This window comes from Loxodonta africana, chromosome 8 (genome assembly GCF_030014295.1).
Source record: "Loxodonta africana isolate mLoxAfr1 chromosome 8, mLoxAfr1.hap2, whole genome shotgun sequence".
Taxonomy (NCBI): Eukaryota; Metazoa; Chordata; class Mammalia; order Proboscidea; family Elephantidae; genus Loxodonta; species Loxodonta africana.
In genome coordinates, this window is record NC_087349.1 from 80,836,673 (window position 1) to 80,862,095 (window position 25,423).

Below are 25,423 nucleotides of genomic sequence, written 5' to 3' on the forward strand. Positions count from 1 at the left end.
GAATTGCAAATGCTTCTTCCTGCATACGTTGTACCAACCTTGAACAATAATGTAGAATTCTTATGGGTGTGTTGACTTTTGGCAAATCGAGTCTCCTTTATGTTTTAACCGCTGCCCATGTCAGCATCACCCAACTGTCATGTTTCAGTCTTTACTTCACCCAGGCTCCAATTCAATCCTAATGCAACCAGGCAATACATTAAGAATGGTTGAATAGAGCCTGGAATTAATCATGCATTCCTGGGCCCAGTATCCAGAGTGCCTGTGGAGCGTCCTGGGTAATCATGCACCCAGCAAGCTACAGCTGCTCTCCCACCTGATAATTCTGTTGCTTCATCCTAATTGTTGCGTGCCTGTCTTTGCAAATTTCCCCCAGTTTTGGTGCCGCAACTGGCACTCTGAGCTAAACCACCACGTGTTTAACAGGAGCCCTGCCGCTGACTAGTATCTGTAGTATCTGGCCTGGCACCTGATATCCTGTTCCCCAGACACTGGCTGGAGCTCTGCTTCCTACTGAATGGGCCCTTTTGCTTCCTCATCTGTAGCTAAAACACTAACTAGCACTGTCTGGCCTTTCTGCGGCCATATCTTCCCCACCAGGTACAATTTCTTATAAATCATTCCTGGCCCAGAACCCCAGTTCCACCACTTCTCAGATACTGTGATTGGGAATACTGGTTACTCATCTCATTTTAGAACCTTGGTCCCAATTCCCTTTTTCCTGCTGACTTCTCTTTTTCTGGGTGGCGTAACAGGTTTATAGTCAACTACTAACCTGAAGGTTGGCAATTTGAACCCACCCAGCTGTGCTGCAGAAGAAAAGCCTGGTGATCTGCTTTCATAAAGATTATAGCCAAGAGAATTTATGGAGCAGTTCTACTTGGTAACACATGGGGTTTTCTCTTTCCCTGACCCTGATGCCCAGCACGTCTCACAGCAGAGGTAATGTGCATTAAGGCAATGTCAGTGTTCAAGGAGCATTCATCATATAAAGGAAATTTTGACTGAAAACTCTTTTATTCAGTGCATCCAATCACCCCAATTAATCTGTTTTGTGGTTTCTAATTTTCCTTAGTTAAAAATAAACCTTTACATTTTTTCCAATGGGAAAACAATACAATTTCCTTTTGTTTTCTCACTCTTAAATTTGAAAAGTCACAGAATTGAGAGCTATTCTTTTTGAGTTGCCATAGAATGCTAGGTATTGACAGCCTAGCTAGCCCTTGTATTATGTAGTTGATTTTCTGTTACGAGCTTGATTCTTCCTATGAAGCTTTCTGTACTATCTATATTTTGTGCTACCCAGTTTCCATAACAACATGTTTGTTCCCATGGAGAAACAGAAATGAACACTTAAACAGAGTTGAACTTGAAGATATAGAACTTCACTCCATGGATAATTTGGCCAGGAGCTAATAAAGAACAAATTAAGAAGAAAGCAAATATATGTTTCAAGTTCCAGGCAAAACTAAGGAACTACTTTTCATCTCTTTTGACTTGATAGGTAGCAAATCACTGTAAATGTCATTAATAGCAATATAAACAAATTTTTTCCCCTCAAAAGCAATCTTAAAAACTCATTACTTAGACAAAGAGTTGTGATTTGTTGGTTTGTTTAATTTGTTTTATTTTAGCAACTTGGCCTTCTTAGTACAATTTGTACTTAAACATTTCAGGAATTTTTACAGTTCTCAGGACACTGCCTAGATCTGGAAAGAAAAAACAAAAACAAAAAAATTATAAGTAAAAACACCAAGACTAAGCAAATAAGTATATGATTTGGGTGTTCTGTTTTTGTTTTAAATAAAAATAAATTCCTTCTCTCTCTCTTTTTTAATGTCCAGAATTTTTCTAGTCTAACTATCACCATTTTTTTTTTTTTTGGTCCCATTTGAATAGAGCTTGCAAAAGGGTGTGAATTCAGCTGCCTTGGTTTAACATGAAGGGGAGCTGATAATCTTAGTTAAGGCTGGCACTTCTCTGCCAAATTCCTAACAACATTACAGCAGGACTTTGAAGGATACCAGTAAAATAATTCACGTCTATCTGCAAGCTCCATTCAAGTGACATAAACTCCACTTGCAAAAGATAAAGCAAAATCGCTTGGCTCCGGTGGCTCTTCGTCTCCCTCCCTTCTGCCTGTCTACTTTTTTCCTCCCACTTTATAATCCAGACACTTGGCTCCCGTTCCATTTGTATCCTACTTCTTTGTTTGCTGTTCTTCTGTCTTCTTTGTGCTTAATTCTTTCTCCTTAAGCCCTGACCTCCTTTTTTCCCCACTCTGTCCTCCTGTTCCTGCTCTATCTTCTCATCGTTTTTCTGACTTCGCTCCTGTTGCTTCCTCTCGTCCCTCTTCAATCTTTAGCTTTTTTTTTTTTTTTTGTATCATGCTTATTTTCTGCCTCCTTCCCTGCCTTCGGAGCCCTGGCGGCTCACTGGTTAAGAGCTCAGCTGCTAACCAAAAGGTCAGCAGTTCAGTCCAATTCACCAGCCACTCCTTGGAAACCCTATGGGGCAGTTTTACTCTGGCTATGTGTTGTCATCGACTCCACGGCAACAATTTTTTTTCTCCTCCCTGCCCCCGCCGCCTTAATTTTTCATTCTTCACACATTTTCTTCCTCTATTTGCCTTCCCTTTTCTTCTTGAGTTTGTGCATTTTGTTTCTCCTTGTTATTATTTATTGTTCCTAGAAGTCTTCCTATTCTCTCTCCTTCCATACATGTGTTTTTGTTTCCCTGATTGTTTGAATCCAAGTCCCACTCACCTTTTGCAAAGGATTGTAATTGAAGCAATCTTAAGTGTTTATTTAATATAATAAAACCGAGAAGAAAAATTAGTCAGAAAATAGCACCCTAAATAGCAGATTGCCACAATCTGTCTCCCTCCTAGGTTACTCATTGTTGTGGTGTGATTCTGACTCACAGTGACCCTATAGGACAGTACAACTGCCCCATGGGGTTTCCAAGGAGTGGCTGGTGGATTCGAACTGCAGAATTTTTGGTTAGCAGCTGAACGCTTATCCTCTGTGCTGCCAGAGTTCACTTGCAGGTTACAAGGAATAAAATCAGTGAGATCTGCCATCTTCCAGAACAGTCTAGATCAGGCAGTATTCACCCTAAAATGAAGTAGAGAAGATCCGGCCTCTGAAATCAGCAAGCTGAAAATGCTGAGCTGCCAACACTCAGGACAAAATAACTTTTGCACATTAGTGGCAGACTAACCAGCAGCAGAATAAAGGCCAGGGCCCAGGATTAATTGTAGTTTTTGAAGAAACAGTTAAAAGGAAACAAGACACGAAGATTTTCTCCTACTTATTTTTATATTTTTGGAGGAGAGGAGAATAACCGCTTTCATCATCTTATATTTTTATTCCATATAGAAGATAGTTTTTAGAGTTTTTGTTTTAGTTTTTGAAATTGTATATTCATTTTTCTTTTATATAGTTTCACCTAATTTTCAACTGTGTGCAATAGTAGACTGCAAGTAAAGGTAAATGACTCTCGGGCTTAAAAATATGACTTTGGACTAATGAAATATACATCCAAATATCTGAACTTTTAATGACCATATAGTTACATAAAATTGTATGTCAATGGCAAGTATAATATATAAAATATATATTACTAAATCCATTATACTAGTGTCTTTGTTTATGCTTTTGGCAAACTATATTTTAATTTAGATTACATTTATTAATCACCTAAAGGTCATATGTGACACCTGTTTTAGAATCTCTGATAAATTTTCAGTCTTTTTAAATCTGTGGTAAAAATATTGACTGCCCCGTAACATCTACTGGTTTTGTACTACTAAGTGCTTGGTCCATCATTTTCACTCACCATGGTTAAGATATATGCCCTTTCTCTTTTCCTCAGTTTACTGATTTTGCATTTAACATATTTTACCGTGCTTAAAGACCCCAGCTCATGAAAAAAAGACAGTGGATTGAAAACTATACCATTATTATATAAAATTTTAGTACAGAGAAATTTTCAACAACTTCCTGTCATCATTAATGGTATGATTATAGAGCTACCACATACGATCTTGTCTCATAAAAAACTCATTGCCGTTGAGTCGATTCCAACTCATAACGACTTTATAAGTCAGAGTAGAGCTGCCCCAAAGGGTTTTCAAGGAGCAGCTGGTGGATTTGAACTGCGGACCTTTTGTTTAGTGGCCAAGCTCTTAACCACTGTGCCACCAGGGGTCCCACAGGTTGTGGAATCCACACTCGAGTGAGCACCATTTTTTACCTGATCTATATGTGGGGCCCCACACACAGTTGGTCTTTTCAACCATCTCATAACATATGAAAGTTGGACAATGAAAAAGAAAGACAAAAGAAGCATTTGAATTGTGGTGCTGGCAAAAAAATATTGAAGGACTGGTAGAATAAAGAACAAGTAAGTCTTAGAAGAAATACAACCAGAGTGCTCCTTACAAGAAAGGATGCCAAGACTTCAACTCGCTCACTTTCAGACGTATCATCAAGAAAGATTAATCACTAGAAAAGGGCATCGTGCTCAGTAGAGGGCCAGTGAAAACAAGGGAAAGCCTTGATGAAATGGATTGGCACAATAGCCACAACAATGGGCTTAAGCTTACCAACAATCATGAAGATGGCACAGGATTGGGCAACGTTTCATTCTGTTATATGTAAGGTCACCATGAATTGGAGCTGACTAGAGGACATCTAAGAACAACAAAGCATACAGTTGGATTCATTCAGCAACTCTCGCTGAAACTATGCCATGCTTTTACTCATCAGATGTACCTAATTTTCACTCTGATAACATTGGTTTTGCTCTCTAGAAATCAGGAAACATAATGGTTTTAGAGTGGAGAAGAATTAGATCATGTCTCATTTTACAGAGATGGAAGGTGCTGCCCAGAGAAATGATGCAACCTGGCCACAATTTTATCATTACACTCAGCATTAGAGTCAATTCTCCTAATTCCTAGCCTCAATAATATAATTTTGAAGACATTCAATGGTAGCTTAGGAGATAACAATATGTCTCAACCACATAAATCCCATAGGTACAACCTTCTACGTTTTTAGCTTAACTTTATTCCTGAGCAATTTTGTTCTGCAAACTGCTAGAGAACTGAAATAATTTCTGGGCAATTCTCTTGTACTGCTTGCTATGTAATCCAGTAACATACTGGATGGGTTTTTGAGAGTGGATATCACCATCTTCATTGACTAAAGTAGTGGAAAATATTTTCTAAAAAAAAAAGGAACTGCTCAGTGCTATTGTGACATGTATATTACTACCGAATAATTTTGGAATATTAAAATTAAGTCATAGAAATAGAGTTTCTTAGGAATTAAAATATTTACTTTCCCATTAATGTTTTAGGAAACTTCACCAGTTTACTCATCTTCTCTACAAAGATTTTTTTATTAATATCAACCCACGCTTCTCCCTCACTTTCTATTACTCAATACCAACGTGTGGGTTTTGCTATAGTACTTTTAGTTTGTTTCTGTTCTCTTGCTGTGTCTAGAAAGCTCATCAACCCCTGTGTACCAAGTTTATCTTTTGCTTGTTTTCTCTCCTCCATGGTGTGCATATCCAAAAAACCAAAAACCAAACCCATTGCCATTGATTCCATTCCAACTCATAGTGACCTTACCGAACAGAGTTAAACTGCACCAGAAGGTTTCCAAGGAGCTGCTGATGGATTTGAACTGCCGATCTCTTGTTTAATAGCCATCTCTTTACCACTGTACCACCAGCTAATAAGTGCACCTGAAGTGAACAAAAATTGAACTAAAGACAACTTCATCACAGAAGCAATTATCAATTGAAAGCAAAATTCAAATTTTAATCTATCTTGCTAAAAGTGTCAAAAAATGTACATCATAAATCTAGGTGCTAACAGAATTAATCATTAATGGAAAAACTTTTAAATGAAAATTACTATGAAACAGTATCTAAGAATGATGATTAAAATTGTTTCTTCTCCTAGCACGTGAGTGCATATTGATGAAAAGAACAAGCAGGAAGGAAAAAACAGTGCATGCCATCACAAAATCATGATGCCCATTCATAAATATTTTATATTTCCCCTTTTTTTTAGAACTGAAAGAGGCATATGGTGAATTTGATCTTAAACTTCATTTGAGAGAGCAATGAAAGAAGAGATGAAGAGCATACTGGTCTCTAAGAAGCCATAGCTGCTGCAGATGTTGCAAGAATGAGTTAGATAATTGCCCATTATTCCGGAGCCTCATGTCTCTTTTGAGTGGGGTCCAGTTGCACAATGAGTATTTGGAAGGTTTTTTGACATGTTTATTACACTCTATGAGTTCTTTTGTTTAAAGATAATTTCTTTGAAGATCAAAGTAATTATTTAAGTGCTAAGAGTAATTAGTCCCATAACTCAATACCAATAAATTTATTTTCCAGGATCTGGTTTTCTAATTTATAGTTAAGTCATCCATTGTTTTACCAAACTTGATTTGACTGATTATTTGATAATATTAACATCTAAATCCATTTATTTCTGGGACTAATTTTGTTTCTTCTATTTGCTTTGCATTGAATTATTGTGGTTTAAATAGCCTGCTGAACATGACCACTGTCAAATAAGATTATAAATTTTCATAAAAGCCAGCTAAGGAATTCATAACCATAGCTCTTGGTCGCCACCTAAAGGTTTCTTTCATGTTTTATTTTATGTGAGACCTACTGTGCATTCCTTTTATAGTAAAATTGTTGCATCTATTGTCCCATGTTTCTACATAAGTGTAGCGTAAAGACATTTGTTTCAGCATGCAGCATGTTTTTTTTTTTTTTTTTTACTTTTGTATGTTTGTATTCTCACCACTGGTTTTACTGGGATATTTGTATTAGCAAAAAAAAAAAAGTATACCCATTTCTCAATCTATCTGATACAAAAAGCAATTTAAACTGGGTCCTTTAAGTGGCCTGAGAATTGTCATTTATTCAAGACATACTTAGTGTGTCATTATTATGCAACACCCCTACTCCTAAGCCCATCTTGGAAATAGAAAAATACTTGAGTCATGGCTTCTGACTTCAACAAGCATTTGCCAGTTACTGATGTAGTAGGAAACTGGCTCCATTTTGTCATAGTCTGTATTAAGATTATTAATGAGATGCCAACAGAGTAAATCTAGGGAAAAACTGAACAAAAATGTTTCTTATTTCCAATTTTCCAAGGTAAACTCAATTAAACCCATGTTTATTGAACTACTGCTGAGTGTAATGTATATGCTAAATTCTTCAAATTACATAGTCGAGAACATTAAAAACAGGCATAATCTCTTGATAATTTCTAAGGGTAAATGGGATCTCAGAATTATTTATTCCCTGTGTCATATCCTATTCTCGTTTCCTTTATTCTCCTTCTAAGAAACACTATGTAGCGTCAAGCCAAATATCTCCAAACCTGAGCTCTGACAAAGTCGTGTTTGGAGCACTGAATCAATGCCATCTATGATATCATAGTGAAAAGTTAGTTATGAGTTCTACAAGCTTCTCATTTCAAAATCTGTATGGGTAAAGTACCTATAAATCATCCAAATCCTTATCAAACACATATACTAGTGCCTGTACTTGCCTTAATAGATCCATGTATTTAGCCCTTGATTTATTTATAGACTGCCATTCATTTATTCATTCAAAAAATATTTATTAGACACCTACTATGTGCCAGGCACTCACCATTATCTGTTCAATAAAGCAGATGTGGCCTTTGTCTTCATGAGGCTTGCAAAGGAAAAATAAACTAATAAAAATATGGAATGCATTATGGTACAGGCTACAGATAAATTTAACACTGTATTGTGATAGAGAACAATGTTGGGGAGAGATCTACTCTGGATAGTGTAGTCAAAACAGGCCTTTCTGAAGGGGCAATATCTAAATTGAGAGCTGAAAGTAAGGATCCTGCCCTGCCAAGAACAGAAGAGGCAGAGGGACTTGTCTATGCAAAAGCCAAAATACTCAAAGAAGGCAAGGCAACTAGAGCAGAGGGAGTAAAAGTTAGAATATCATAAGGTGGGATTGGGGAAGCATGAAGGGACCAAATCAAGCAAGGCCTTGAGAGCCACAGTAAGGTATTCGAGTTTTATTTGAAATCAGATGGAGAGCCACAGTAGCAGGTTAAAGAAGGAGGTAACTTCACTTGAAAGTTTAGCATGGAGAATGGATTGAAGGCAGCCAAGAGCAGGAACAGGGAGACAGGAGTTTATTGCAGAAATTCACATAAGAGAAATGATGGTGACAAGGACGAGGGTGTAGCAATGGAGGCACAGAGAGCTGGATACATTTAAAATGAATTTTTGTGTTGGACTCAAAAGAATTTGGTGGTAAGTGAGATGACTAGGTTTTTCCTTCCTTCCCAGCTTGCTAGTACTTGCTCATATCAACACATGTTTAAAATGTTCACATAGTTCCCCATATTAGATTTAGATTTCCATATTAGTTGTCAAGGCACAACTAAGCTTTAAATTTAGTAAAATAAATCAATTAAAAAAAAATCTTAATTGAATGACCAATGTATATTATCTAGCATCTTCTGCCAGTGAGATAGTCTACAAAAAATAATAATAATTTTGTAGGTAAAAGAAATGTCTCTTAAAAGCACCAAAGCTTTTTTTTTTTTTTACCCACTTTCAAGGATTTTTTTTTCTAAATTCTTTAATTATTTCCCTTAAAAAATAGTTAAATTTCTCAAAAACTCAGGCTTAGCATGATGGAAAGCAATTGCTGTACCACTGTAATGTAGAAGTACCTCTAAAATAGTGAGATATAAAAGTGGTTTTCCTCTACTCTGAAAAACCCCTCAACTACTGTGCTCTCAGATGTTCCTGGCGCTCATTGTGCCTGCCTGTAGGCCATCTGTGGCTGACCCATTCTAACATGTTCTTTTTCCTTTGCCGTAAGCTAGAAACTCCTCTGTTAGACTTTCATGCAAGTTAATAGTAAGTTAGACCCCAAGTAAATGACCCAAGTAAATTTCTGTATTCTATTTTGATCGCACAAGGGCCTTTTTCACATGCTGTTTCCTCAAGTATATTTTAGGTCATTGAAGTTGTCAGATCAGCAACTTTTAAGTCAGGGCAATGTCCCTAAACTAACATTTTATTTCCCACATTTTCATGATGTTCATTGAAAATGGAATTCACATTACTATACCTATTAGCATTTTAATTTTCTACAAAGGATTCTTCCTTATGCTACAATTTCAATTATACCATCATGAATGTTGGGCTTTTATTTGATACCTAAAGTATAGCTCTCAAGTGTAACATAAAAGCATGTAAAATTTGACCATAAAAGTAGACTAAAAAAAAAATCCCAATTTTCTTGATTTGGACTGTAATGTTATCTCTCTTTTCTTTTTTTTTTTTATTTGACATGGCATGAAAATTAAATAAATCAAATGTCTAGACAACCCCAATATGTAACATCACTTTCAAAGTGTCTTTTGACAAGCAACATGTGCGTATTAAAAACCCAAAGGCAGTGTTTGAAGTGACTTTTCAAAACAACTACATTCCTCAAAACTACCTCTGTATCACCACCTTGTTTCTTGGAAGAAAATGTGTAAATGTGTAATGGAAATGTGTAATGATAAAAGCATCTGTATAAACAAAGAACATTCTTAACATGCATGAGGGCTTATTGAACAGGCAGATACCAAATCCCCACGGCTGACCTGCTAAATCAGAACTCCTTGGAGAGGCCCAGAAATTGACATTTGAAACAAGTGCTCCCAATCAGATTGATACAGGTGGTCCTTAGAACAATCTTTAGACAGCAATGTCATAGACCCCCAGTAAGTAACCCTAAGTGTCCTGTCTTTTTCAAATCTCTGGTAGATTTCCCAAAGATTGCTACATCAATATATACCATTCTATATAGTCTTCCTATAAGGTGACATTGACATCCCTCAATCAAGAGATGGGGTTTAAGTTCCTTCTCCTTGAATTTGGGTGGAATTTTGACTGCAGGAGAAGTGATGCTATGTGACTTGCAAGATTAATTCATAAAATGCAATACAGCTTCGGACTGGTTCTCTAGGGATGCTGCCCTTGGAATCAGGCTGTGAGAAAGCCAAACAGCCATGTGGAAAGGCCACATGTAAGTCTTTCAGCCATGGCTCCAGCTGAAGCTCCCATCAGCTACCAGCCATCAACTACCAGTTAGGTGAGTGAGCAAGTCTTTAGACAATCCTTCTCCAGTCCCAGCTTTCGGGCCACCTCAGTGAAGCAAAGGCAAGCTCTCTCACCAAGCCTTGGTCAAGTATCAGATTTGTGAATAAAATTAAGATTGTCACTAAGTTTTACAGTAGTTTTTTATGCAGCCACAGGTAACTAGACAAATTCTAAATACTTTTGTGGCTTCTTCAGATGAAATATAAGGCCCCAGATAACCTTCAGGCATTCTAATGTGAATTTAAAGAGTTCTAATTCTAGCCAGCCAGATCTATCTTCAGGCCCGCTTATTGGGTCCTTCTTTAGTTAATTGTCTAGATTTTGAGATTTTGTCCTCCAGAGGACATTGGGCAATGTCTGGAGATATTTAATGGTCAAAACCTGGAAGAACATCTAGTGCGTGAACCAGGGAGACTTCTAAACACCCTGCAGTGTGGCACAGGATAGTCCCACAGTGAAGAATTATTGAGCCTACATAGTACTGAGGTTGAGAAACAGACCTAGATATGGTCCACAGCAGTGAGATACTCCAGTCTTATCTACTATTTTCCTCATTTCAGGTGTCATGGGCTCAATCTGATGTTTTGTACACCTCTCTCTACCACTTAAATCAGCTCGAATTGCTGCATTTGCCATTAATTACTTAAGGTAGATATAAAAAAAAATCCGTCAATATTCTTAGAATTTTACCTCTGAAGCATCCAGCTAAACAAAACCATTTATATGATTTACATTGTTCAAGATGATGACAAAAATTGCTGTTAGGGTGCAGTCTTAGTCATCTAGTGCTGCTATAACAGAAATACCACAGGTGGATGGTTTTAACAAAGAGAAGTTTATTCTCTCACAGTTCAGTAGGCTAGAAGTCCAAATTCAGGGTACCAGCTCCAGGGGAAGGCTTTCTCGCTCCATCGGCTCTAGAGGAAGGTCCTTGTCATCAGTCTTCTCTTGGTCTGGGAGCATCTCAGCACAGAAACCTCAGGTCCAAAGGATGAGCTCTGCTCCCAGCGCTGCTTTCTTGGTGGTACAAGGTCCCCTGTCTCTCTGCTTGCCTCTCTCTTTTATATCTCAAAAAGATTGGCTTAAAACACTATCTAATTTTGTATATCTACCTATGAGTCAAAATTGACTCGATGGCAGTGGGTGTCTCATCAATGTAACTGCCACTAATCCATCTCATTTCATCATAGTGATAGGATTTACAGCACATAGGGAAATCACATAAAATGGTGGACATCACACAGTACCAGGATTCATGGCCCAGCCAAGCTGACAGACATTTTTGGGAAACATAATTCAGTCTGTGACAGGTGCTTATTTGCTGAGGTTCATTTCTTTCTAAACAGGATTTACCAAAAAGTCAATCTTGCTGTCAAGTTGATTCTGACTCATAGCAACGCTATAAGACAGGGCAGAACTGCCCCATAGGGTTTCCAAGGCTGTAAAACTTTTCAGAAGCGGACTGCAACATCTTCCTCCCGTGGAGCAGATGGTTGGTTCGGACCCATCAACCCTTCGTTTAGCAGCCAAGTGCTTAACCACCATACCACCAAACCAAAAACCAAACCCATTGCCGTCAAGTAGATTCCAACTCACGCCACCAAGACTCCTTAAATAGGACTTATCTTGTCCAAAAACAGTGATTAGGCAAATTCATTGCTGTCCTCTTTGGACACTAAGCAGATGAAAGCTTGTTCATTTAAAAAAAAAAAGGAAATTCCTCGGGTGTAGAAGGGAAGAATGTGAAATGGCTATTATTATAACAATTACCTCAGCAAGAACAATGTGTTATTTCATTCTTTCATAATAATGAGCTTTTCTGAAAGTGTTACTATCATATTGCATTTGTGATAAAGGGACAAAAAGCAAAGTGTTTTTCTTTTCAAATTTTATCTGTTGAAGGAAAACATCAATTTACTAAAATAATTGCTCAATAATTATTTAGTTGGAACTTTTCTGTTTTTAACTCTTTTTCACTGAAGCAAAAAAAAATTTGTTTACTGTCATACTTATGCTTACTATCTATGGAAGAGAAACCTGAATGTCTAGAATAGTTTCAAGTACTAAGTGTGCACTGTGTGTAGTCCACAGCTGCTAGAAGGTCATGATAAAAGCATGAGTTCTTGAGTAAGGTTGCCTATGTTTAAATTGCTTTCAGGATTAAGATGCACCTGTCCAAGCTATGGTGTTTTCAATTGCCTCATATGCATGTGAAAGACGGACAATGGAAAAAGGAGACCGAAGAAGAATTGATGCATTTGAATTATGGTGTTGGTAAAGAATATTGCATAAACCACAGACGGCAAGAAAAGTGAACAAATTTATCTTGGAAGATGTACAGCCAGAGTGCTCCTTAGATGTGAGGATGGCAAGGCTTTGTCTCACTTACTTTGGACATGTTATCATGATGGACCAATTCCTGGAAAAGGACATCGTGCTTGGTGAGGTATCAGTGAAAGAGAGGAAGACCATCAATGACATGGACTGACACAGTGGCTGCAACAATGGTCTCAAGCATAGCAATGATTTCGAGGATGGCACAGGACCCAGCAATGTTTTTGTCAGTATGACATAGTGTCTCTATTAGTTGAAACCAACTCTACGGCACCTAACAACAACAACAACAGATTTACATCCTAACTCTACAATGTCATCTTGGGCATGTTATTTTCATCTCTTGTGACTCAGTTTTCTCTCTTGCAACATGGTAATAATAGTAGTACTGAAGTCAGAAATGCCTCTGAGGATTGAAAGAAAAAGTGAGTGGAAATTATTTAGCATAGTCTATGGCACATAAGATGTACTTAATGAATAAGAATCAAGTACAGTTAAAATGCTGGCTTTATAATTAGTTAAAAATGACCTTATGTCGTTTGACCTCTCTAATGTTCAATTTTTTTTTTTCATTTGTATTACAAGGGTCTTAATTTCTAAAATTCAATTCACAGTTATCCACTGTGCCAGGTTCTTTCTAACTCTGAATTCCCAAGATTCTGGCCTCTCATGTAGGTCTGGGTCTATTTTCCACATCAGGAGTGTCCAATTTATATGAATAAAACATATCTTTTATTTTCTTTATTATTTTAATACAAATCAAAGTTAGCTTCCATAAGTTTTGTGTATTTACTAAATACTTAAAGGTTTGATTTGGCATCAAGTTAGTATATTTTGAAATGCTGGGATACTTGGATTTCCATGCCAAGTTTTATAGATATTATCTATTGTCTCCTAAATTGATTTTAAAATGCCAGTACCTACATCTAGGTAAGCTAAGGATGGGTAAACTGTCCTATAGACCTTACTTTTGTTGACATACCAAACAGAAGTTTCCATACTGATAATCTGAAAACATTAAGTATGGCAGCATATATAAAGATTCTTTGAGAAATGTAGACATCTCACTCTCTCAGGTAACTCTCTGACCTCTGTCATTCTCTTTTTATCTGGCATCTCAAAAGAGGTCTCTAACTTATCAATACGCTGTGGTCTGCCTTCTATCGTACCCTTCACTGTGGATGATCTCCATAATGGCAACGGTGACCTCGTGGGTTCAAATCCAGTGGGGAATACAGAGTCCTATGATAGCTGACTTTTCTGTAGCATTTGACCTTCTAGTCAGTTCCTTCTTTTAGAAACATGTCAGCTTTTTTGGCTTCTATCAATGAGACCACACTTTTCTTGTTTCCCTGCCTCTCTGAACATCCTGGCTCAGCCTTCAGTTGTAGTCTTTCCCAGACCTCTCTACTTGGCCTTATTCTGTAATCATTCTGCGTGTTCTCCCATGGAATGTCCAAGACTTTATGTACCATCTAGCATGTTCTTACTTCCAAACCTATGACATTCCGTACTCCTCCTTTAAGCTCCAAACAATATTTCCACTGTCTTCTTGACATCTTTATCTGATATTCCTGCAGGCCATATCTAAATTATCTTCCCCATTAAGATTATTTTCCCTCCTATATTCCTTGGCTAATCACTAAAGTCGTTTTACGTCCTAAGTAGCTCTTGAGCCTGTGGCCTGCTGTCTATCACTAAATATCACTCTCTTATTCCAGGTTATTTCCACCTTTCACCTAACCCTGTTCCAATCTCGTCTTCTCAGTTCATTCCTCACGCTAACACCAGTATGAGTCATCCAAAACGTCAGTATGACCAAACCATCTGCCTAGTCAAAACTTTTCAGTGACTCCTCATCATCCGCAGGAGAATGTCTAAGCTCCCTCGACAACAGATAGGGTCCTCCGTGGTTATCTCTGCACCCTTCTCTAGTTCATTGTTTTCTACTTCTTTCCATAGTCAAACTACAACCCACTACAATACCTTATACCTCTGGGCCCTTGCACCTTCTTCTCCTTTCCTTTAATGATCCTAGTATCCATTCCTTTAGAAGTCCCTGGGTGGTGCAAACAGTTAAGCGCTCAACTACTAGCCAAAAAGTTGGTGGTTTGAACCAACCCAGAGGTGCCGTAGAAGACGGGCCTGGTGATCTTCTTTCAAAAGGTCACAGCCTTGAAAACCCTCTGAATCAGTTCTACTTTGCACACGCGGGGTCACCATGAGTGGGTATCGATGATACGGCAACGAACAGCTACCCATTCCTTATTCATTCTTCAAAATCCTATCCGGGCTCTCTCATATCAAGTCCTTCCTGATTCTCAAATGAAATAAATTCTCCATTCTCCTTACTACACCACATGTTCCAAACACATTGCTATTATCATTGGTATTATCCTGTGTTAGTTATTTTTAAAATGACTGTCTACCTCAGTATACCATGAAGTCCTAGGACATAGAGACCATGTCTTAATCATTATTATATTCTAGCATATGCCAGTGCTCCATGTATGTTTGTTGAATTATTAATTGAGTAAAATATAAATTAGTCCACCAAGGATTCAACTTGGTATAAAATGTCTAAGGAAAAAGGCATATAGTTAAAACTCTTACTTTTAATTTCAGTGCTTAAACTTCTCACTCACACTAGGCTTTCACCTTTGACTTCACCCCTTCCCCATCCTCACTTTTATGCCACCCGTAATCTTCTTGACTCTGCTCACTCAGCTACTCCAGCTAGTTTGAGGCCTCAGAATGACCAGGTTTTCTTTTCTTTTCTTTTTTTACTTTTATTGTTGTAAAATACACCTAACATAAAATTTGTCTTTTAAATGTACAATTCAGTGATATTAATTAAACTCACAATTTTATGCAACTTTCACTGCTATGTATTTCCAAAACGTTTCATCACTCCAAACAGATACTCTATACCCACGAAACAATAACTCTGCATTCCTCATCTCCCTAGACCTGGCCCTGATAACTTCTAATCTACTTTCTGCATCCATGAAGTTCCCGATTCAAGACATTTCATGTACGTGGAATCATATTTGTCTTTTTGTGTCTGGCTTATTTCACTTAGCATAATATTTTCAAGCTTCATCCACATGATAGTATGCACCTTTTTATGGCTGAATGATATTTCACTGTGTGTACCTATTATATTTTATTTACTCATTCAACTGTTGATGTGCACTTGGGTTTCTGTCTTTTGGCTATTTTGAATAATGCTGCTATGAACATTGGTGTACAAATACCTGTTCCAGCTTCTGCTTTCAAGTCTTTAGGGTATACACATAGGAGTGAAATTGTTGGGTCATACAATAATTCTATATTTAACTTTTTGAGGAATTGCCAAATTATTTTATACAGCAGCTGTACCATTTTACATTCCTATCAGCAATGCACAACGGTTCCAGTTTCACCATGTGCTTGCCAATACTTGTTATATTTATTTTTTTAATAACGGCCAAGATGACTGGGTATTTAAAGAGAACTTCTTGTGTTATCCTTAAAAGGCTGGGAGTCTCTGAACCCTGTTTAGTCTTAAGACTCTGATTCCCGGCTAGTAGAAATTATTTTTAAAATGCCTTAACACATAGACGTGTATATATTCTAACATTTCTATGTGTCGTCTGTCCTAGAGTCCAAAATAACTAAGAGAAAACTAAAATAGAGTAAGGTTTTCAGAATGATTTTTCAAGCACTGGCTTCTGGCCAAAGAAAGGTTGTAGGCCAATTATGCTTCCAACAGTTGTTTCTCCCCTGCCCAATTCTATAGCAACATATTGCTGCCAGCTGGGTAAAGTATTTATGATGACCCTTTAAGTTCTTCAAAGTGTTGTTATCATGTAACCTTTCTAATATTCTAGGAAGTAGTTTTTAATAATTTCTTTAAAACGCTGGGCTTACTGTCTTACTGAACACTTTACATAAATCACAAAACCTGAAGTTGCCCAAGTTGTATGGTCCACCTTCTCTTCAGCATCTCTCCAATACTGTCTGTAGGGTCCTTGATGGAAAGTTATATTATTATTTAGTTCCAGGATCTGAAGCCAACTGGGCAAGATCTAGGACTGTAGGCTTTTTTATATATAGAAATTGGACTGCCAGGTAATGAACGTGAGGAATCTATTGCTAGGCAAGGCCCAGGATTGTAAACTCCAAGCGGGTTGTCATAACAGAATTCCCTGAGATTTAGTCACTGGCAGAAATGGCAGTTGTTCTCTCAAGAGGATCAGTAATCCAATAAATAACACCTTCTGAAAATTACTTTTTATTTTTAGAAAAAATCACTTATCGGAATACATCAGACTTATAGAGCTACAATAAGGATAACACATTTTGGAGGATTCAGAATGAATTGAGCACCAAGACAGAAGGCTCTCAAAAAAATAGGAAACTTTCTGTTTCATGAAAGTAAAACTGATTTAATGGGAGAGAAGCTGTTATTACTCTAAACCACTTCCTGCAGGCTGAATAAAATATAAAGAGAAGAGTTACAATGGGAGAGTGGCAAGCGCCAGGTCATAGAAAAGGTAACAGGTTGTCATTATCTGGTAAAAGGAATTGTGGGGAAATCAGTGGTTTTACTCATGCTACATTCCATTTGCTGTAAGGCATTCCTGCTGCATTGATGTTAACTGTTCAATTGATCTAAAGAAAATAAAGAATCAGAGGCTAGGCACTCCTGTCACTTTGTCTGTGAGCCACCAATGCAGGGCTCACAAACTTAAATGCCTAAAGGATTTGATCATGTAACAAATAGGAGTGAACCAGGCCTGGGTGTAAGCAAACCCGTAAGGCAATCGTAATGAGAAATGGTAACTGACACTCAGGAAGACAATAGGGAGGGTAAGAACCATGGTAAACTAGAGAGCCTGAGCCCTTGCTATGCAGGTTCAGCTTACTGCCTTGCAGAAATGCAAGCCCGCTTTTGCCAAACATTCTAATTATTCAAGAGAGGCTGAAAATCAAGATTTTAGCAAATCAACTGATTTTAAAATTTTGGGAAAATATTCAATATTTTGTTAAACTACTGTGTGGGCTGCTACTGTGCAGGCCAAACAAAACAGGCCTACTGGCCATATTTGGTCCATGGGCTGCTAATTGGCTACTAATCTGCACAAGCGGGTTTCAGAAATATGCGATGACCTTTCTGTTTTATTGTTATTATTATTCCTTCATTTTCTTCCTTTGTATTTAATTCTGAGATTTGTGTTTCTCAGTCAATCAAAAAGATCCAGAAAGTCCAAGTAAATAATTTGGGTTATATTGTACTGCAAAAGGGCCTTAGCTAACAGCAAGAAAAAGAGTTAATAATTGGGCAAAATTATGAAATATAGACTAAGAAGCAATTGTTTCTTTTGCTATTCTTGCTAAGAAATTATGAGGCCCCATGTTCTAGATCGGTTATGTCTATCTTACTAAAACCTTCCCCTTGGCCATGTGATCTCCTTTAAAGCTAAATGGAATATTTTCCCCTTTTCCCTCCAGTCCTCTCATTACCCTCTGTGTCCAGGGAGCTGGCCAGTGCAAACGTCATTAATGGGCTATTTTGTCCTCTGTCTTCCATTGGGTTTGGCCCATCTAGGGCACTGGAAGGAGTTTGGAGGGTGGGGAAGAAATTTTAAAATTGAAATCAGGGCATTCATTTGTCCTGGTTTTTTCCCTGAGGGCTCACTGACTGATACTCTTCTTCCTATCTGGAGGTCCTCTCTATACAGCTCCGTCTCTCTCTCTCTCTCTCCTGGGTCCTGGAAATACTGTTTCTTCTTGCTCCTTCAAGCCAGGGGAGCTAAAAGCTCCCCACTGTTACTGACCCCAGGGGACTGCACCATCACATGTTCCCTTCCTTAAACCCTTCCCTACAGGCTTCAATTACCCAGCTTGACTGGGCCTTCTGTTTCCTGTTGGAAGCCTTTCAGAGCAATTTCAAAGCACACAACCATTCCCCAGGGTTTAGCTCTTCATCAATTTTCTTGCATCCCAGAATCTTTTGATTTACCCTACTCAATTTGGATAGAGATTTATGCAAATATGCTTATTATTAAAATGGTCAGACATTATAAACAACCCACTTTCTATCATTGGGGTATGTCAGCATCTTTTGTTTGTCCCACCAGCTACCCTCTCTATATTGCTTTCCATCTTGGGCAAAACAGCCTTTCTAGATTCCAGCTATGGCTCCACTACCCCTTGGCTTTGGAATAGTTTTGCCACTGGTGTGTCCTGACAGGAAACCAGAGAAGATCAAAGAATGAAGTATGGTTATTTATTCTCCCTATTCCTTCCCTCCAGATAACTTCAGGCTAGCTTTGACTCTTGAACAAAGGTGATAGAGCTTGTCAGGTGGCCCTGTCCATACAGCTAAATCTCTCTAAGGTTCAGTAACTGCACCCTTCTTTTTCCCTATGAAGCCTCACAGTAGTGATGCTCCATTTCCTCTGTGCTTCTAACTCAGGGATACAACAGTATCCCTGACATCCTATTTCCATGTTTATAAATGATCCCTTTATTAACAAATTCTCCTCCAATTACCCAATTTGAGTATGGGATCTGTTTCACTGCCAAGAATCTGGTGGAATTAAAGAGAATGTCTGGCTGAGGATAAAGCCCATGAAAAGGCAAGTCAAAGTGCTTGGAAAAAACCAGCATTTTGTTTGTAGATCACGAGGTACAGATAGAGTTGGGGAGAGAGAAAGAGATTGTCACAGAAAATGGATCTGGGAGTGTGGTTTGAGGCCAGAATGTTCAAGAGTTCATAGTTTATGCCGAAGGTCTCATTCACGGCGTGGGAGAGAGTTAGGGGAGTGGCATAAGACAAACCACAGAAGGTTTAAGAAGAGGAATGACAAGTTTCAATGTGTTTCAGGAGGAAAACTCTCAGAGCGCTGTGGGTACGGGATGATTGGGAGTTCGAAAGAAAGGCGTGGAAACCTGAACTAAGTAAGGTAACAGTAAAGGCATTAAAGAGAAAGGAAAGTTGTTGTTGTTAGGTGCTGTGGAGTCAGTTCTGACTCATAGCGACCCTATAGGACAGAACAGAACTGCCCCATAGAGTTTCCAAGAAGCGACTGGTGAATTTGGAACTGCTGACCTTCTGGTTAGCAGTCGAGCTCTTAACCACTATGCCACCAGGGCTACAATATAATTTATAAACTCATGAAAGGCAGGATACATCTTTTCCAGACAACAAATATCTGTAAAAGGGGACAATAATACCTATGGCCCACTTAAAACTTAACAATCTTTGCATTGAAAAAGGTTCAAATGATCTAAAATATTGTTTCCATTTTTTTGTTTTTGTTGCGATTGTATAAGATGCTGAAATATACAGCATATTTCTTATATTTCTGAATCTTCAGAGTTTAAATTTCCCAGCCAATGGGATGAATGTTTCAAATATTTTTTTAAAGATTTTATTACATGCTTGTCAACTGATTTCAAGAAAATTTTTTTTTTTTTTTACCATAAGTGAATTCCTATTTCGGTGATGCAATGGTTAAGCACTTGAATGTTAACCGAAAGGTTGGCAGTTAGAACCCAATCAGCAACCCTACAGAAGACCTGGCGATCTGCTCCCATAGATTACAGCCAAGAAAACCCTACCTGGCAGTTCTGCTCTGTCACATGGTATTGCTACGAGTCGAAATCGACTCAACAGTACCTAACAACCACCACCTCACTAGTATGGAGTATTGTCATTTTGAAAAGTCTTTTAGTATTTGATAGGTAAAAATAGTCTCTCTTTTTTTAATTAGTACTTTTTTTTTTTTTTGTAACTACTGAAGCTGAATTTTCCCCATGTTTGTAAGCATTTGTGTTTCCTATCCTTGAGTCATATGGTGATGTACTTTGCACATTTATCTGTTGTAGACTTAATGTTTTCTTATCCACTTGAATGAGCACATTTTATGGTAAAAACTTTTTACCCTTTTTCACAATATTTAAAAACAACCAAGGTTTAAAAAAATTCATCATCAAATTTATTGATTTGTTCTTTTTGAAATTTATGTTGTTACTTTTACATTTAGAAAGGTATTTTATTTCCAGCACTAGAAAAATATTGATAGGTATGGTCTTCTAATTTATACTAAGCCCTTTAATCCATCATGAATCTATTTGATAGAAAGTAAATTTCTAAATTAACATTGTTAATTCTTTCCAAATCATTAACAATTGTTCCAACACCATTTACTGGATTATTTATCCCTTCTCCATTAATATGTGAAGAAGGTTTATTCTGTATTAAATTACTAATGATATTATATTAGGGTTAATTTCTGAGCTATCCTATTTGCTGACTCAGTCATCTTTTTTGTATTAATATATTATTTTCAAAGCAAATTATAACATCTTTGAAAAAAGGGATTGGATCTTATTGATGCTAGTAGTTTCTATAGGACCTATTGGTTTATACATAGTAAATGTTCACTAAATATTTACATATTTGTTAAACAAATGTTTAAATTAAATATCCTGTGACTGACTTATAAAGAATTTCCTTGCTGTGCTAGAAGGTCACATTCTTCAAGGTGAAACATGAAGTAATTTTGAAATTGGAGAAGAGGGCAGAGAATGGCGATACTCCAAGTGTAAAAATTCCATGTGAATTTGATTAGAATAATTTAAATTTTATAGTGAGCTCACTCTCCAGAGGCTATGTGATCATGAGAAAATGCTGAGAGGGAGAATTTTAGTTGCGGGCTCACTCTGAGTTATGGAAGTTCAGAAAGGCCTTCAGCTGTGTAATGATGTGCAACTTGGTCCACATACCATGGTGGCTCAACAGATGAACTATGTCAATGGTGAAATGTTGTCTTTATAATGTCTGCTGATACCTCTCTTTGAGAGAGCCAGCTGTGGGCCCCTAACATGGCTGTACATCTAGAGTCTTGGACACTAAAGCAATAACATTAAAAACTTGTTACATCTCCAGCTACTCTCCCGATACATTTAACTTTAAACAGAATAAATATTAAGTGCAAGGCAGAATTAAGTATGTAGTCCCTGTCACGTGCAATTAAGTGAAACTTTCATATAGTTGTATATCAAATTGCACATGGATGACTTCAGGCTGAAAAGATTGCAGAACAATTTGGTTTGATTAAGGAGGCATAAAACTAGAATGTCACAAAGAATGCTAGCACTACAATCTTCTATATAAAGACATGCTCACTACATTTATCAATGTGAGTGAAGAATTGTATAGTTACCAGAAAAGGAAAGTTATGTATTCAACAAAACCAATGATATTCAATGTTACTTTCATGCCAATAGTCAAGTCTTGAAATAAATATTCATGTATTTTCAAAGTTATTTATATTGTGATATTTAAAAAATCCAAATTACTATTGCAAAAGCCCTTGAGATAATATATGGTGGATTCTAACATGTCTCATTGGTGATCTCTCCTTTGACTCTCATGATAATTTTATTTGGGGGTTATTTTAATACCTTCATTGCATAAATGAGTAAACTGAGACTCACGAGGATGTTAAATACCTTGCCTATGATTCTACAGTTACCAAGAAGCAAATTCAAATTTAGGTTCTTCAGATTCTGGAGCCCTTGTGCTTTTTATTCCTTGGGTTGCCTTAATGCCAGACAAGAACAGAATTCCAATTCACAGAGATTAGATTACAGTCACATTTATTACTTAGTTTAGTATCCTCCTGAAGAGGAGCATGAGACAAGGAAACAACACAAACAGTGGGGTAATGAGGGAGCAAAAGGCAGCCAATGAAGGCTCTGTCTTAATCCAGTTATCACGGTGGGCAACTGCAGCTTACTCCAACAAGGGAACTTGTGGGAGAAGGTGCTCAGTGTTACTCAAAATGTGGTATGTGACACTATTAGTCCTTGAACTCTTTGAGACTGGTCCAGGATGAAGCATATGCAAACATTAAAAGTAAGTACTTATAACCTTTTATAGCAATTTGATATGTCTTTGGCCCAAAGATAATTTGAGATGCGCTAATACAGAATACAAGGTCCAAAGTGATTCCACACAAGGAGCAAGAGAGTTTCTCTATCAGGTCAGAGTCACTAGGTAATGAAAAAGTTTAACATGTTCATCAGCTAACTAAAAGGTCGGGGGTTAGAGTCTATTCAGAGTGCCTTAGAAGAAAGGCCTGGCAATCTGCTTCTGAAAAAAACAGCCATCGAAAATCCCATGGAGCACAATACCAATTCTACTCTGACACACGTGGGGTCACCATAAATCTGAATCCACTTGACAGCAACTGGTTTCCCATCAGGTCAGGTCAGTCTTTGGTTGAGACAGCTTCCAGAAGTGTTCATTCCCTAGCACTTCTAGCTGTGTGCAATGAAGTGGTGAGTCTGGAGGGGCATGGGAAGGTCGCTGATAAAGTCTGCTACAAATCTGACAAAGAAGGAATTTCACGAGCTAAGAAATTAATTCAAACATCATCTCATCTCTATAATCATTCTGCTAATAAGTTCCTAGCTAAAGAAGCATTAGTCCACCACATGCTATAAAAGGATAATAGAAAGCTAGGATCAGACACTCCAAGCACAAAATGTTTCATTCAATAGTATCCCTGCAGATAAGGAATATTTGCCAACCGAAGCATCTGCTAGTGGTCAGAGTAGCTAAATTAAAGCAGTATCATTATCCAAAATCCAACTGTAATGCAAAGCAGGTAATCAAAGGAAATCAGAATAAAGAATAATAGATATTTGTCAGTTTATGGGGCTCCCTTTATCAAACTAAGACAATTGTGTTTTATCGTATTGGAAAACAGTTCTATACATTCACTGAGGCAACCAAACCAAGACGTCCTCCTTCACACTCTCCACCCTCAGAACTCTAGGGCACTGGCATGTGACTTAGGTTCAGGAAATTAAGACATTCCCAAGCTGAATCTTGAGCAAGTGGCCTGAAGATGAAGGGATGGTTAGAGCACATTCTTGTCTGCTGGCCACTTAGTCCTACTGGTTTCTGGCCTGATTCAGTCTTTGGTCTCTCAGCCTCCTACTGATTCTGAACTCTCAATTTCCTTCCAATAAATTCCTTTTTTTTTTTTTTTACTTATGAGAGCTAAGTCTGATTCTGCTGCTTGAAACCATATCATAGATAAGAGGTAGTCAAGAAGAATCAGAGCCCTGCTCAATAACTCTCTTAAAGAAGTTAAGTCGGTCTCCTTACCTATTCAGGACTCAGTTACCACATTTGTAAAATGGGGCGAGAGCACCAATGTGCTTCATGGAAAATGAGTCTGTGAGACAGTCCCTAAATAAAAGATTCTTCCTTTGCAGCATCCAATTGCACGTTGGCCTATTTAAGTTTCTGGAAATTCCTCCAGTAAAGGGTTTAGTTTAACTTTCGCCCAGCATTTCCCAAACATAGTCAAGGCTGTCTTGTTTCAGAAAACATTAACATCACATAGAATTAATCATCCACAGAAGATCTGGGGAAGACCTGTGTGCCCCAGGTCACTTTTCTTTGAAATGGACCTAACACTGGAATCGGTCATCAAGTGCTCCTTAAGCTTTTGGGGTTCTCAGTATTAACCCATGAAAGCAGGGGTTCTTAAACTTCAGTGTATGAGAATTGTTTCAGGTCCACCTGGAACCATGCCAGATTTACTAATTCAGAACCTCCAGCAATACTCGTTAACCCAAATCCTTCCATACTTGATTACGTTGTAGGGAGTCTTCAGTCCAGAGTATAAGAGACATTACGTACTACTTCGGTGAAAAGTACCATTTAGTGGCTTATGTTGTTTTTCTAATTGGAAGCAATTAGAACCTATAGTCATAATAATACATCCCTCTGACCTGAGCATTCATTAGCTCCTAAGAATTGTAGAGGAAGCCAGCTCATAGGAAACTTGAAAACACCCGCTTAAAACCTATTGAATCTCTGATCCCAACTTCAGAAAAATATAATATTAAAAGGCAAATATGGTTTTAGCCACAACCATGAGGTCAGCAAGAAGCCTGGTGGTGCAATGATTAAGCACTTGCTGCTAACCGAAAGGTCAGCATCTCAAACCCACCAGTGGCTCTGAGGGAAAAAAGGCCTGGGAAGCCCTATTGGGCAGTTCTACTCTGTAATATATAGTTGCTATGAGTCAGAATCAACTCTATGGCACACAACAACCACGACATTAGGTCAGCAGATCCCTGGGTGGCACAAGAGGTTTGCGCTCGACTACTAACCTAAACGTTAGCAGTTCGAATCCAGTGGGCCACAGATGAAAGGCCTGGTGATCTGCTCCTGTAAAGATTATAACCGAAAACTCTATGGAGCAGTTCTACCCTATAAAAAAGTGGGGTTGCCATCCACGTGACAGCAAGGGGGTTTTGTTTTTGTTTGTTTTTTGGTTTATGAGGTCAGCAATTTGGATAAAATCTAGTTAAAAGTCTGAATACTCAGTTGAAGGAGTCAGTCTCTCAGATGTCTCCCTTGTTCTCACTTATCTGCCTGTGGTGTATTCATTTCTCATTATAAACTGAATTAGTGAGAATTCAAGGTTTAAGGAGTGGGGAAGAAACTTAAGTCATCTAAGTTTATGACTTATTAGCAATTCAAAGAGTTTGATAATAAGAAAGCTGAAATGAATAACTAAAAGGTTATTTTTAAACTGTGAATTTCATTTGCTCTCATTACCACAAGTAATGAAAAATTAGCTGTCAGAAATTTCAAAGCAAGACAGTAGAACACACCACACAGACGAGAATCAATCAAGTTCACCATCTTTTGAAATATTTTTTCCTCTTAGAAATTTTTCAGGTAATATGATGAAGGAAACAATATTGCATTACTTCACAATATCCCATACATTTTCTTACAGGAAAAAGAATGACTTACATGACCAGAAACAGGTACTGGAAAAAAACAAACTTTTTGTTCCTGAGTC

The 25,423-nt window shown here is 37.7% G+C and overlaps 1 protein-coding gene across 11 annotated transcripts in view; it reads right to left on the reverse strand.

The window, feature by feature from the left end:
* The window catches only part of MACC1 (MET transcriptional regulator MACC1), a 230,068-nt gene that overhangs the window by 195,285 nt on the left and 9,360 nt on the right, over positions 1-25,423 (reverse strand). For 9 of the 11 annotated variants that reach the window (XM_064290051.1, XM_064290050.1, XM_064290046.1 and 6 more), the window contains one exon: positions 5,645-5,760. The gene's annotated coding sequence lies outside the window, so the exon portion shown is untranslated. Of the gene's footprint in view, positions 1-5,644; positions 5,761-7,701; positions 7,747-25,423 lie in introns of all 11 variants that reach the window. The other 2 variants (XM_064290045.1, XM_064290043.1) reach the window with 1 other exon arrangement.